The sequence below is a fragment of the Psammomys obesus genome, unplaced genomic scaffold (assembly GCF_907164565.1).
Source record: "Psammomys obesus unplaced genomic scaffold, mPsaObe1.curated_primary_1811, whole genome shotgun sequence".
NCBI classification, from domain to species: Eukaryota; Metazoa; Chordata; class Mammalia; order Rodentia; family Muridae; genus Psammomys; species Psammomys obesus.
In genome coordinates this window covers 2,107,448-2,118,411 of record NW_026594428.1, presented here as the reverse complement: position 1 = coordinate 2,118,411, position 10,964 = coordinate 2,107,448, and positions in this window count along the sequence as shown.

The window sequence follows — 10,964 nt, the reverse complement described above, 5'->3', positions numbered from 1 at the left end:
GCAAGCTCAGACAGTTTCTGAGTTGCAGAGGAGCTGACCACCTGAGTTGGTGAGTGGAAGGACTACTGAAGCCAGGGAAATGATGGTGAGGCTTTCTAAACGACAGGAAACATCGCATGAGGTGAGAACTTTGGTCTCTGGTCACCCATGGACTTGTTTGGGTAATGAGAGAAAAGATCCTTTGATCTCCCAGCACTCCCCTTTTTTATGCCTCCCTCCTCCTCAGCACAGCTGGCTCACTTCAATTCTCAGCTCAGAGCTCACGGCCTGGGGACAGTAGCAGCAGAGGGGGAGGTTCTGGCCCCTCAGCCTCAACTTCCCAGATCCACGTTGCCATCCTCCCAGTATCTCAGGTCTGCGAGCAGCCATACTGACAACCTCAGAGTCTCAGAGACTGACTGCATGGCCTGCCCAAACTGTAGGTGACAGGTAATATGCTATATAACAACCAAAGTCCAGCATACCTGCCAAACAAGCTAGGCACACCAGACACCAGGGCTTCCAGGTCTGGAGAGAACTGTGGAGGGCCTCCAAGAATTCCCAGAAGGTATCTGGTCTGGCATCCCAGTCTCCAGCTGCAGCTGGACTTCCTAACCTGGAGCTGTAGCAGTACTGAATTGGCAGAGTGCACTAGTCCTTCTGCATATGATTAAGCAGGGCCAAACCAGAAAGTACAGAGCCTGAACACCCTGATCCTTGTTGATGTGATCTGCTTGAGAGTGAATACGCCCTTGAGTGTCTACAGAGCCCCAGCTCCAGTGTTCTTCTAAACTAGAAGCCAGGCATCAGACTCCTCCAACCCACACATGCACTGTGGGAAAAAGAGGGACTCTTGAGACATTGAAGCCCCCTCTCTGATGGGTCAACTATGAAGTTATGGCAGATAATGCTGGAAGCTCAGACAGAGCCATACACCAGGAGCCTGTAGACCACTGTGGGGTTCAGGGAATTTGCATAAGGAAATTGCACAGCAACTATCACCAGTGCCAGCTACATCTACAGTGCACACACAAATAACCCCTGAGATGCCAGCAAGCAGAGGCCCTCCTACACACTCAAGGGTCCAACATTCCCTATCACTCTGTCCCTAGAGGCACACTTCCACACACACACACACACACACACACAAACAAACAAACACACAAACACATTTGCCCTTCTACACTAGAGGATTTTCCTCCCACAAGTATAGCTAAAGCACCAATGCACATGCTGAGGTCTCTTTCAGCTTCTTGAAGAATTCTCCAGAGCTGAAGAGAGACAGTTCCAGTCTGAACTGAAGAATCCAGGAACCAACAGGAAAGGTTACAGATAAACCAATGCCCAGGGATAGGCAAAAGAACACATCCAACATAAATCAGGACATCAAGCTTCACTAGCAACACCCAAAATTGATGGATACTCCAATTCATCAGAAGCACAGGAAAATGACTTTAAAACTATGCTTACCAATTTTTTAGGCACATACACAGGAAACAAACAAATCTCTCAGAGCAATAGACATACAAATTCAGACAGTTAAAGAGGAAGTGAACAAATCTATCAAAGATTTGGCCAATCAAGTGGAGACAAAGAAAGAGGAAATGGACAAAATTCTCAAAGAAACACAGGCAAATGTAGCCAAACAAATAGAGGCACAAATAGAGATACAATTAGTGGCATACAGAGGAGAAATGAAAAAAAAAAAAAAAAAGAGACCATCCTACAGAGACAGAAATCCATATTCAAATGGAAAGGAATGAAGGAAATGGTGCAAGGAATAAAAACAGAATTGGAATCAATAAAGAAAACACAAATTGAAAAATCCTGGAGCTGGAGAAGTTAGAGTAAAGATCAGGAATCACAATGGTAAGCATCCCCAACAGAATACAAGAGATGGAAGAGAGAATCTCTGGTGCTGAAGATACAATCGCAGAAATTGATAATTCTCTCAAAGAAAAAGTAAAATCAGAAAAGTCCCAAACACAAAATATCCAAGAAGTCAAGGATGCCATGAAAAGACAAAATCTAAAATTAATAGGAGTTGATAAAAAATAAGACTCCAGGCTCCAAGATCCACAAAATATTTTCAAGAAAATCACAGAAGAAAATTTTCCCAACTTAAAGAGATGTCCATAAATACACAAGAGGCCTACAGAACAAAAATAGACTAGACCAGAAAAGAAACACATCACGTCACATCATAGTCAAAACATTAAATCTACAGAACAAAGAAAATATATTAAAAGCAGCAAGGGGAAAAGGCCAAGTAACTTATAAAAGGTAGAACTATCAGAATCACACTGGACTTCTCATCAGAAACTATGAAAGCCAGAAGGGCCTGGGCAGGTGTCCTGCAGACTCTAACAGTCCACAGATACCAACCCAGACTACTATACCTTGCAAAGCTTTCAAACAATATAGATGGAGAAAACTAAATATTCCATAACAAATCTAAACTTACGCAATATCTACACAGCAAACCAGCCTTACAGAAGATACCAGAAGTAATAATCGAATCCAATGAAAAACCTCACCCAAGAAAACAGCACACAAACAATATCCCAACAAAAATGAAAAGAAAACAAGCAATAAATCACAGTAACACCACCAACACCACAATAAAAGGAACTAACATTCATTGGTCACTATTACCTATCAACATCAATGGACTCAAATCTCCAATAAAAAGACACAGAGTAACAGAATGGGTACAGAAACAGGATCCAACATTCTGCTGCATACAATAAACAAATCACTGCAACAAAAATAAAAACTATGTCAGAGTAAAGACTAGAAAAATGTTTTTCAAGCAAATGGTCCCAGAAAACAAGTTGGGGTAGCTATCCTAATATCTAATAAAATAGACTTTCAACCAAAATTAATAAAAAAAAAAAAAGATGAGGAGGGACACTACATTCTCAGCAAAGAAAAAATCCACAAAGAGGACATCACAATTATAAATATTTATGCCCCAAATACAAGAGCGCCTACATTCAGAAATGAAACCTTATAAAGCTTAAATCACACATCAACCCCAACACCTTAATAGTGGGAGTTTTAGAAATAAACCCACACACATATGAATACTCGATTTTTGATAAAGAAGCCAAAACCATTCAATGGAAAAAAGATAGCATCTTCAACAAATGATGCTGGTCAATCTGGATGTCTACATGCAGAAAAATGAAAATAGACCATATTTATCACCCTGCACAAAACTAAAGTCCAAGTGGATCAAAGACCTCAACATAAAACCACATACTCTAAATCTGTTAGAAGAAAAAGTGGGGAACAGCCTAGAACTCATTGGCACAGGAGACAACTTCCTGAACAGAACACCAACAGCACAGGCTCTAAGAGCAACAATCAATAAATGGGACCTCATGAAACTGAAAAGCTTCTGTAAAGCAAAGGACACTGTCATCAAAACAAAATGCCTGCCTACAGATTGGGAAAGAATCTTCACAAACCCTTTATCTGACAGAAGACTAATATCTAGTATATACAAAGAACTAAAGAAGCTGAAAAGCAGCAAACCAAGTAATCCAATTAAAAAGTGGGGAACAGAGGTAAACAGAGAATTCTCGACAGAGGAATATCGAATGGCAGAGAAACACTTAAAGAAATGCTCATCCTCATTAGCCATCAGGGAAATGCCAATCAAAACGACCCTGAGATTTCACCTTGCACCCATCAGAATGGCCAAGATAAAAAACTCAAGTGACAACACATTCTGGAAAGGCTGTGGAGAAAGGGGAACTGTCCTCCACTGCTGGTGGGAATTTAAGCTAGTACAACCACTTTGGAAGTCAATCTGTCACTTTCTAAGACAATTAGGAATAGTGCTTCCTCATGACCCAGCTATACCACTGCTAGGTATATACCCAAAGTTTGCTCAAGTACACAAAAGGGATACTTGCTCAACCATGTTTATAGCAGCTTTATTTGTAAGAGCCAGAACCTGGAAACAACCCAGATGTCCATCAACGGAGGAATGGGTACAGAAATTGTGGTATTATTACACAATGGAATACTACTCAGCAATCAAAAAGGAGGAAATCATGAAATTTGCAGGCAAATGATGGGATCTAGAAAAGATCATTCTGAGTGAAATATCCCAGAAGGAGAAAGACAAACACGGTATATACTCACTTATATAGACCTATAAGATATGACAAACATTATGAAATCTATACACCTAAAAAAGATAATCAAGAGAGCGGACATGGGGTAAGATTATCAATCCTCATTTAGAAAAACAGATGGGATGTGCATTGAACGTATGACAGGAGTCTACTGAGCACATCTGAAAGACTCTAACTAGCAGTGTTCTCAAAGCAGATACAGAGACTCATGACCAAACCTTCGGCAGAGTACAGGGAATCATAAGAAAGAAGGGGAGTTAGTCTGATGAGGAAAGGATAGGAGCTCCACAAGGACCAAACATATCTGGGCACAGGGTCTTTTCAGAGACTGACATTCAACCAAGGACCATGTATGGATATAACCTAGAACCTCTGCTCAGATGTAGCCTGTGGTAGCTCAGTAACCAATTGGTTTCCCATAGTGAGGGGAACAAGGACTATTTCTAACAGGAACTCAATGACTGGCTCTTTGACCTCCCCACCCCTCAAGGGAGGAGCAGTCCTGTTAGGCCACAGAGGAGGGCTTTGCAGCCAGTCTTGAAGATACCTGATAAAACAGGATCAGATGAATGGGGAGGAGGTCCCCCCCTATCAGTGGACTTGGAAAGGAGCACAGTGGAGGTGAGGGAGGGAGGGTGGGATTGGGGACACGGCTGGGATACAAAGTTAATAAAATGTAACTGATAAAAAAAAGAAAAACAATAGCGGGAGTCTTTAACACCCCACTTTCACCCTGAGACAAGTCATCTACACATGAGTCAAATAAGAAAATAAAGACACTTACAGAGGTCCTAAATCAAATAGACCTAATAGATGTCTACACAACTTTTCAACCAAACCCAAAAGAGTATAAATTCTTTTTAGCACCTCATGGAACTTTCTCCAAAATAGACCATTTAGTTGGTCACAAACCAAGCCTCAACAGATACAAGAAGATTGAAATAATCTTCTGTATTCTATCTGACCACCATGGGCTAAAGCTGGACCTCAACAACAATGGAATTTGCAAAAAGCCTACAAGCACATGGAAACAGATCAACTTGCTGCTCAATGACAGTGTGGTTACCGAAGAAATAAAAAAAATAAATTAGTTAAAGACTTCCTACAATTCAAATAAAATGAAAATATAACATACCCTAATTTATGGGACACAATGAAAGCAGTGCTCAGAGGAAAATTCATAGCACTAATTGCCTTTAAGCAGAAATTTGTGACAACTCGTACAAGCAAATTAATGGCCCAACTGAAAACCTTAAAGAAAAAAGAAGCAAATACACGCAAGAGGAGCAGACAGCTTGAAATAATCAAACTCAGTGTGGAAATCAATCATTTAGAAACAATAAAACTATTCAAAGAATCAATGAAACAAAGAACTGGTTATTTGAGAAAATAAACAAGATAGACATGCCTTTAGCCAAACTAACTAAAAGGAAAAGAGTGACTATCCAAATCAGATAAATCAGAAATGAAAAGAGGGACCCAAACAACCATTAGGTCGTACTACAAAAGCCTATATGCCACAAAATTCAAAAATCTAAAAGAAATAGACAATTTTCTTGATAGATTCCATCTACTAAAATTAAGTCAAGATCAGGTAGAAAGATTGGATAGACCTATATCCCCCAAGGAAATAGAAGCAGTCATCAACGGTCTCCCTTCCAAAATAAAAGCCCTGAGCCAGATGGATTCAGGGCAGAATTCTACCAGACCTTCAAAGAAGTGCTAACTCTAATTTTTTTCAAAGTATTCCACAAAATAGAAACAGAAAAAAACATTACCAAACTCATTTTATTTTTTTTATTTTTTTTAATTTTATTTTTTCTTATCAGTTACATTTTATTAACTCTGTATCCCAGCCGTGTCCAGATCCCTCATTCCCTCCCAGTCCCTCCCTCCCTCATCTCCACCGTGCCCCTTGCCAAGTCCACTCAATTTAAATAGCCACAGTCTCCTTAATACCTAAAGACCCAACAAAAAAAGAGAGCCTCAGACTTATCTCTCTTATGAACATTGATGCAAAAATACTCAATAAAACACTTACAAACAGAATCTAAGAATATATCAAAGATATCAGCCACGATTACCAAGCAGGCATCATCCCAGGCATGCAAGGGTGTTTCAAGTTACAGAAATCCATCAATGTAATCCAACACATAAACATACTGAAAGAGAAAAAAAAAAAAAAACATGATCATCTCCTTAGATGCTGAAAAGCATTTGACAAAGTCCAACACCCATTCATGTTTAAAGTCTTGGAGAGATCAGGGATACAAGGCACATATCTAAACATAGTAAAGGCGATATACAGCAAGCCTATAGTCAACATGAAACTCAATGGAGAGAAACTTAAATTGATCCCACTATAATCAGGGACAAGGCAAAACTGCCCACTCTCTCCATATCTCTTCAATTTAGTACATCAAGTCCTATCTAATGCCATAAGACAACTAACGGAGATCAAGGGGATACAAATCAGAAAGGAAGAGGTCAAAGTTTCACTATTTGCAGATGATTTGATAGTATATATGAGCAACCCCAAAAATCCAACCAGAGAACTCCTGTAGCTGATAAACACCTTCTGTGACTGGAAACAAAATCAACTCAAAAAAATCATAAACCCTCTTGTTTACCCAAAACAAAAGGGCCAGGGCTGAGAAAGAAATCAGGGAAACAACAGGCTTCACAATAGCCACTAATAACATAAGGTACCTTGGGGTAACTCCAACCAAGCAAATGAAAGACCTGTTTGAAAAAAAAACTTCAATCTCTGAAGAAAGAAATTGAAGAAGATAAGATAGAAAGTTCTCCAGTGCTCATCGATTGGTAGGATTAACATAGTGAAAATGGCCATCCTGCCAAAAGCAATCTACAGATTCAATGCAATTCCCATCAAAATACCAACATAATTCTTTAAGGACCTTGAAAGAAAGATTCTCATTTTCATATGGAGAAACAAAAAACCCACAATCTCCACAACTATCCTCTACAACAACAGATCATCTGGAGGTATCTCCATCCCTGAACACAAGGTATACTATAGAGCAATAGCAGTAAAAACTGCATTGTATTGGCATAGAAACAAAAACGAAGGATCAATGGAACCGAACAGAAGACCCAGAAATAAACCCACACACCTATATGAATACTTGATTTTTGAAAAAGAAGCCAAAACCATTCAATTCAAAAAGACAGCATCTTCAAAAAATGGTGTTGGGTCAACTTGATATCTACATGCAGTAACATGAAAATAGATCCATATTAATCACTCTGCACAAAACTAAAGTCCAAGTTTATCAAAGACCTCAACATTAAACCAGATACACTAAATGGGTTAGAAGAAAAAGTGAGGAAGAGCTAGAACTCATGGGCACAGGAGACAACTTCCTGAACAGAACACCAACAACACAGGCTTTAAGAGCAACAGTCAATAAATAGGACCTTATGAAACTGAAAAGCTTCTTTTAAGCAAAGGACACTGTCATCAAAACAAAACGACAGCTTACAGACTGGGAAAGGATCTTCACCAACCCTATATCTGACAGAGGGCTGATATCCAGTATATATAAAGAACTAAAGAAGTTAAAAAACAATAAATCAAGCAATCCAATTAAAAAATGGGGTACAGAAATATACAGAAAATTCTCTGTAGAGGAAAATAGAATGGCAGAGAAACACTTAAAGAGTTGCTCAACATCCTTAGCCATCAGGGAGATGCAAATTAAAATGAACCTAAGATTTTACCTTACACCCATCAAAATGGCTAAAATCAAAAACTCAAATGACAACACATGCTGGAGAGTTGTGGAGAAAGGGGAACACTCTTCTATTGCTGGTGGTAATGTAACCTGGTACAACCACTTTGGAAATCAATCTGGTGCTTTTTCATACAATTAGGAATGGTGCTTCCTCAAGACTAGGCTATATACCACCCCTAGTTAGATATCCAAAAGATGTTCAAGTACACAACAAGGACATTTGCTCAACCATGTTTGTAACAGCTTTATTTGTAATAGCCAGAACCTGGAAACAACCTAGATGTCCATCAAAGGGGGAATCAATAAAAACAGTTTTATTTTTACATAATGGAATACTATTCAGCTTTTAAAAATTAGGAAAATATGAAATTTGCAGGCAAATGTTGGGATCTAGAAAAGATCATCCTCAGTGAGGCATCCCAGAAGAAGAAAGACACACATGGTACATACTCACTTATATAGATTTATAAGTTATGATAAACATAATTAAGTGTATACACCTAAAGAAGATAAACAAGAAAGGGGACCCTGAGTAAGATGATCAATCCTCACTTAGAAAGACAAATGGCATGAACATAGGAAGTAGGAGAAAACAGGTAACATGACAAATAACAGGACAGGAACCTACCATAGAGGGCCTCTGAGAGACTCTACCTAGCAGTGTAACAAAGCAGATACTGAGACTCATAATCAAACCTTCGGCAGAGTACAGGGAATCATATGAAAGAAGGGGGAGTTAATATGACCTGGAGAAGATAGGAGCTCCACAAGGACCAAATATATCTTGGCACAGGGGTCTTATAAAAGACTGTTTCTCCAACCAAGGACCATTTATGGATATAACCTGAGACCTCTACTCAGATGTAGCCAATGGTAGCTCAGTAACCAAGTCGGTTTTCCTTAATAAGGGGAACAGGAGCTATTTTTGACATGAACTCAATGGTAAGCTCTTTGACCTCTCCACCCCCCAAGGGAAGAGCAGCCCTGCTAGGCCACAAAGAAGGACTTTTCAGCCATTCCAGGAGATACCTGATAAAACAAGGTCAGTTGAAAGGAGAGAAGGTCCTCAACAATCAGTGGACTTGGAAAGGGGCAGGGAGGACATGAAGGAGTGAGGGTGGGATTGGGAGGGAATGAGGGGACAGAAACAGATGGGATACAGAGTTAATAAAATGTAATTAATAATAAAAATTAAAACATGCTGGGCCTTAAATCAAAGATTAATAGATTATTTTAAACTTATTATTTAATTATGCTTTACACTAAGAATTAATCTCATTCAACCCTAGAATCTTGCTCATTCAAAAAATAAAAAGAATTATGTTGCTTTTTTTAATTTTATTTTTTTCTTATCAGTTTCATTTTCTTTTTTTTTCTTTATTTTTATTTTTAGTTACAATTTGTTAACTCTGTGTCCCAGCTGTATCCCGCTCCCTCATTCCCTCCCCCTCCCCAACTCCCTCCCTGGTCTCCTCCCTGCCCCTTTCCAAGTCCACTGATAGGGGAGGACCTCCTCCCCTTTCATTTGACCTTGTTTTATCAGGTATCTTCAAGGCTGGCTGCAAAGTCCTTCTCTGTGGCCTAACAGGACTGCTCCTCCCCTGTGGGGGGGGGGGAGGACAAAGAGCCTGCCCTTGAGATCCTGTTAGAAATAGTCCTTGTTCCCCTTACTTTGGAAAACTACTTGGTTACTGAGCTACCACGGACCACATCCCAGCAGAAGTTCTATGTTGTATCCATAGATGGTCCTTGGTTGAGTGTCAGTCTCAGAAAAGGCCCTGTGCCTGGATATATTTGGTCCTTGTAGAGCTCCTATCCTTTCCATATCATACTAACTCCCCTTCTTTCATATGATTCCCTGCACTCTGCCATGGTTTGGTTATGAGTCTTAGTGTCTGCTTTGAAACACTGCTAGGTAGAGTCTTTCAGATGCCTTTTGCGGTAGACTCCTGTCATACATTCAATGCTGAGTGAAGTATCCCAGAAGGAGAAAGACAAACTTGGTATATACTCACTTATATAGACCTACAAGATATGATAAACATAATGAAATCTACAAACCTAAAGAAGATAATCAAGTAAGTGGACATGGGTGAAGATGATCAATCCTCATTTAGAAAGACAAATGGGATGTGCATTGAATGTATGACAGGAGTCTACCGCAAAAGGCATCTGAAAGACAGTTTCATTTTTTTTTGAATTTTATTTTTTTCTTATCAGTTACATTTTATTAACTCTGTATCCCAACCATGTCCCGATCCCTCATTCCCTCCCAGTCTCTCCCTCCCTCTCTCATCACCACCGTGCCCCTTGCCAAGTCCACTAATAGGGGGGACCTCCTCCCCATTCATCTGATCCTGTTTTATCAGGTATCTTCAGGACTGGCTGCAAAGCCCTCCTCTGTGGCCTAACAGGACTCCTCCTCCCTTAGGGAATGGGGAGGTCAAAGAGCCAGTCATTGAGTTCCTGTTGGAGTTCCCCTCACTATGGGAAACCAATTGGTTACTGAGCTACCACAGGCTACATTTGAGCAGAGGTTCTAGGTTATATCCATACATGGTCCTTGGTTGAATGTCAGAAAAGATCCTGTGCCCAGATATATTTGGTCCTTATGGAGCTCCTATCCTTTCCCCATCATACTAACTCCCCTTCTTTCATATGATTCCCTGTACTCTGCCAAAGATCATCCTGAGTGAAATATCCCAGAAGGAGAAAGACAAACATGGTATATACTCACTTATATAGACCTATAAGATATGATAAACATAATGAAATCTATACACCTAAAAAAGATAATCAAGAGAGCGGACATGGGGTAAGATGATCAATCCTCATTTAGAAAGACAGTTTCATTTTATTAACTCTGTATCCCAGCTGTTTCCCGCTCCCTCATTCCCTCCCAATCCCACCCTCCCTCCCTCATCTCCACCCTCCCTCGTCTCCACCCTGCCCCTTTCCAAGTCCACTGATAGGAGAGGACCTCCTCCCCATTCATCTGATCCTGTTTTATTAGATATCTTCAGGACTGGCTGCAAAGTCCTCCTCTGTGGCCTAACAGAACTGCTCCTCCTTGGGGAGTGGG